Below are 4,323 nucleotides of genomic sequence, written 5' to 3' on the forward strand. Positions count from 1 at the left end.
AAAACCCCCAAACCCTTACTCACCTCTCTCATTCCTCTCAACCCTTTCTTTTTTCATCTCTCTCACTCCAACATTTTCACATTTTCTCTGTCATCTCTCTCGCTCCAACATTTTTTCTGTCATCTCTACTGTTGTACCAATTGAAAAAAAAATCAGAAACACTTTGTCATCAGAGATATTTTCTCTCTCATCTCAACATTTTCCCTGTCATCACTCCAACATTTTTTCTCTCATCTCAACCCAATTGAAGATGGTGGTGGTAATTTGAATCAGAGATATTTTTTAAAATTTGAAAAAGTTTACTCTTTTATAATCATTTTATATTTATTAATCTGTGTAAAATGAATATAAACTTTGTCACTTTATGTTACTCTTTCCAAATCTCAAAGGTAAAAAATGATTTTACTGTTTTTTATCTTGCACAGTGGTTAAAGTTTATTCTAAACGCCTGTAGGAGTTGATTCAATGATAAAAAAGGGACATAAGGAAATTAAAGAAATAGAAGAGCTCGCTGGGAGTACAATTCTTTCAATTCTAGGTTGTAATCTTAGATCATGTATCTCATACCAATAGAGAAAGGAAAAAGAAACACTTTGTGTAAAGGGAAAAAGACGATAGAGGGAAATATATTGTTCTTTAAAAATATAATGAAATGTGGTGTAGATATGTAAATAATATATGAAAATTTAATTGATTTATGAAGGTTTTATTTACATGATTTAATTTAAAAATGAAATTTAATAATAATAAGAAGGGAAAATATATAACACATCCTCCAAATGAACGAATAGAGCAAGAGCAACAAATTACGATGTCACGGGTTGTTGTGTGTGGCTGAGGGGAGAGTGTGGAGACGAGAGAGAAACAAATTGGATAAGTGAGGAAGGTGGATTAGGGTTAGCCAAGGGTTTTTGATTTTTTTTTTCAATTGGGGCAATAGTAGGGATGACAGAGAAAATGTTGGTTGGAGTGAGAGAGATGAAAGAGAAAGGGTTGATTTTTTTTTTTTAGTTTTGAGAATGAAAATTATTTAAATGTCCTTGACCTTAAAACTTATAATCCATGATAAATGAGGGTATTTTTGTCTATTATAATCCGGTACATATTGTTAAAATGCACCAACTGAAAAACAGGCATACGCGTGTTAACAAACCTCATATATATATATATATATATATATATATATATATATATATATATATATATATATATATATATATATATGGGGTTTGCTAATTTACGTAAGGAGGTTTTTTATTTGGTACCTTTTAACAAAGTGTACCAAGTTTTAGATTACAAAAATATTCTTGTTAAAAAAGAAAACCAATTTTAAAATCAAGGATATTTTAATAATTTTAAAATTTAATTTAAAACAAAAAAAAATAAAAGGTAGTTATTAAAAATCCTGATTGGTCCACGTGTACAAGAGAAGTTATCAGCTTTTATTATATATTTTTTAAAAGGTAGTTGTTTTTTAAAATATAAAATAAAATAAAAGGTAGTATTTTTTTAATCCAGACGGGTTTTATAAACTCATACGGTTCTATAAACTCATACGAGTTCTATAAACCCTAAACCCTAGGCAGTTTTTTTTTTAACCTAGACGGGTTTTATAAACCCAGACGAGTTTTATAAACCCAGATAGGTTCTATAAACCCTAAACCCTAAACCATTATATTTTTTAAAAGGTAGTTGTTTTTTAAAATAAAAAATAAAATAAAAGGTATTTGTTTTTTAAAATTAAAAATAAAATAAAAGCTAATAACTTCTCTCGTACACGTGGACCAATCAGAATTTTTAATAACTACTTTTTATTTTTATTATTTTAAATTAAATTTTAAAATTATTAAAATACCCTTGGATTTAAAGTTGGTTTTCTTTTTTAACAGGGACAGTTTTGTAACCTAAAATTTGGTACACTTTGCTAAAATATATCAACTAAAGGGGGTTTTTTAGTTGGTACATTTTAGCAAAGGGTACCAAATTTTAGGTTACAAAACTGTCCCTGTTAAAAAAGAAAACCAACTTTAAATCCAAGGGTATTTTAATAATTTTAAAATTTAATTTAAAATAAAAAATAAAATAAAAGGTAGTTGTTTTTTTAACCCATATGGGTTCTATAAACCCAGACGGGTTCTATAAACCCAGACGGGTTCTATAAACTCATACGAGTTCTATAAATGCAAAACCCTAAACCATTATATTTTTTAAAAGGTAGTTATTTTTTAAAATAAAAAATAAAATAAAAGGTAGTTATTTTTTAAAATTAAAAATAAAATAAAAACTAATAACTTCTCTCGGACCAATCAAAATTTTTAATAACTACCTTTCATTTTTTTATTTTAAATTAAATTTTAAAATTATTAAAATACACTTGGATTTAAAGTTGATTTTCTTTTTTAACAGGGACATTTTTGTAATTTAAAATTTTGGTACACTTTGCTAAAATGTATCAACTGAAAAACCTTCTTATGTAAATTAACAAACCCCATATATATATATATATATATATATATATATATATATATATATATATATATATATATATATATATATATATATATATATTAGATAATCTTTTACTAATCTGATTGATTTTATTAACAATAGTTATATTACAGAAAATAAAATTTGAATCTTGAGAGACTTCTTTCTACCTCGAAAGAAGAATACTCTTTTCCAATAAAAAAAACTATTCATTTATACTTTGAATATTTTTTCCACATATTTTTAATAAAAAAACTATTAAAAATGATCTTTTGTGAACTTTTGAAAGAGTTTATAAATATTAATAGAAAAATATTTGTGATATATAATTATCGTAAATCCTTCAATATGAATTTAATTTTTTTGAAGAATTAATAATTAAATAGCTGTGTACTATATTACATAAGAGTAAAACATATTACAGCTTAGTACTATAAAATGGATAATAATTGTCACTACATGACCATTAAACACAACTTTTAGCATAATTTTATGTTCATTAAATTTAATGAACAAAATACGTATTCTTATACTTATTCATATATAAAAAATTTAATAAAATTAATAGCAAGGAGAGGATACAAAAGAGATGTTCCAATAAACTGTGTCCCGAGCCATATTATCATCCTAATTTAAACCATTATATTAAAATTAGATAAACAATATTCAATAAGTTCAATTTTTTAAATTTAGTATTATACTAGGTGTATCCTTCTTATACATTGAACTCTTTAGGGCATCATTTAGAAAGAATTCAATGTATAGTTTCTAAATTTTAATTTGATATCAAAATTAATCTCTATTAGAAAATTTGATCTCAAATTTAAAAAATAATAGATATAGTTTTTTTAATCCAATTATATTATTATTTTGGCATGTCAAATATGTTTTCTAGTTGAAATTTGGAAGAAAAAATGTGTCAAACAATCTCAAATATTTAAAAAACATTAACATTGTACATGTTATGTTCTAATACCCACACCGGATATGTACTGAACGAACATTAACCCAACCCTTAGAACATACTATAGTCCTAGGTAGCGAAGAACTGCCAAATGAAGTGTCAAACATTTCTGTCGATGTGAACTCTTAGGAAAGATTAGTCTGTTATCCTTAAAGTAACTTATATCCATTGTCGTGCAATGGAATGTTTGTGTGTGGACAAAAAACAAGAGAGGATGAATTAGTTTATATATAAAATTGTGCCTTTCAAAAAACTTTTCCTTCTTATAAATTGATTTATAACAAAAAATGTGTGATACATCAACAAAATTTAATGTAATTATGTTAAAAAAATTACATTTATTCATTTTTAAACTTTAAAATCAAAATTATTAGAATAAATTAAAAATTTGTATCAAAGTTTAGGAATTAAAGACATGTTTAATCCTTTAAAAAATATACTAATAAATAAATTTTAATAAAATTAAGAATATAAATAAATTGTTTTAAAATATACTTTATAAGAAATTTTCATTTTACTAAATCCCCTTTATCTGCTATTGTTTCTTATTTTTTAACTCAAGGATAATTTAGGAAATATATAAAATTAAATAAATTTTAATAAAATTGAAAATATAATTAAATTATGTTTTAAAATGCAATTTTTAATAATCTTCATTGTATTGTTTGCTACCTAGTCCTTCCGATCCATCCACTCCTGGAGAGAGACTACTGCAGCGGCTTCTTTCTTCTCTGTTAAATATAGTGAAAATTATATATTGGAATTAATCCCTTGTGTTAAATACACACATAGGGTTCTCTATTTATAATAGAAGAAATATGGGCTAAGCCCAAATACAAATGAATATGTAAGAATAAAATAAAATAAAATAA

The sequence above is a fragment of the Vigna radiata genome, chromosome 7 (genome assembly GCF_000741045.1).
Source record: "Vigna radiata var. radiata cultivar VC1973A chromosome 7, Vradiata_ver6, whole genome shotgun sequence".
Classification (NCBI taxonomy): domain Eukaryota; kingdom Viridiplantae; phylum Streptophyta; class Magnoliopsida; order Fabales; family Fabaceae; genus Vigna; species Vigna radiata.